Below are 816 nucleotides of genomic sequence, written 5' to 3' on the forward strand. Positions count from 1 at the left end.
AACAAGAGCCTCCAGCCTCCCGCCTCCCGGCGGCCGCATCCCTGCCCCCCGCGCCCGCGGCTGGCACATCTGCGCGGCGGCGCCGGGGCTGCGGGCCAGGCCGGCGGGACGAGCCGCCGGGCAGCGTCCATCGCGGCCGCAGGCCCCGCACCGAGGGGCTGGAGCGCCGCGCATCACTCACCGGGCTTTCTTCTCCCGCCCGCTCGGCACAGGGCTCTTTATGCTCTACGGGGCGGTGGGCGTGGAGGGAGGCATCTTCCTCCGCCGCGCGCCGCGCTGCCCCCGCTCCCCTGGGCCCACCGCGGGCAGCGTGCACGCAAAGGCCAGGACCAGATATTTAAAGGCAGGCTGGCCGGCCGGCCCCCGCCTCTCACATCCCGGCCTCCTCGTGTCTCCGGCCGGGCACCCCTGGGAAGCTGGAGCCGGCAGCTGAGGCACCGACTAAAACACGGCCTGGATACGGAGGAGCTGACGTCACATGAAAACAAGCATCTCTGCATTAGGACGGTCCTGAAAGAGGGCGCGGGGCAGCGGCCACAGGAGGGAGGCTCGGCCTCAGAGCATTGGAGCGCGGTGCCCGTGGGGACAGGGCCCAGCCGGCTGTGTCCCCCCAGGTCAGGCCCCTGTGGGGGGGCGGGGGGGGGGAGAAGCAGCCACTTGAGTGTGAGTGACCCTGGCAGCATCCACAGAGGCTCAGAACGCGCCCCGAGGCCTGGGTGCCGTGGCCAGGGAAGGGAGAGTGGACAGAAGCCACGGTCCCAGCCATCGTGGCTACAGGGAAGCCCAACCCGTCTCTCCAATTCCCTCCAATTGCAA

General features: G+C 71.0%; 1 protein-coding gene across 1 annotated transcript in view; it reads right to left on the reverse strand.

Moving 5' to 3' along the window:
* Window positions 1–328, reverse strand: part of PRKCZ (protein kinase C zeta) — a 67,894-nt gene extending 67,566 nt beyond the window's left edge. Inside the window, exon 1 of the mRNA XM_029948160.1 lies at window positions 182–328. The gene's annotated coding sequence lies outside the window, so the exon portion shown is untranslated. The remainder of the gene's footprint in view (window positions 1–181) is intronic.
* Window positions 329–816: the final 488 nt, after the last annotated feature.

This window comes from Suricata suricatta, chromosome 8 (assembly GCF_006229205.1).
Source record: "Suricata suricatta isolate VVHF042 chromosome 8, meerkat_22Aug2017_6uvM2_HiC, whole genome shotgun sequence".
Taxonomy (NCBI): domain Eukaryota; kingdom Metazoa; phylum Chordata; class Mammalia; order Carnivora; family Herpestidae; genus Suricata; species Suricata suricatta.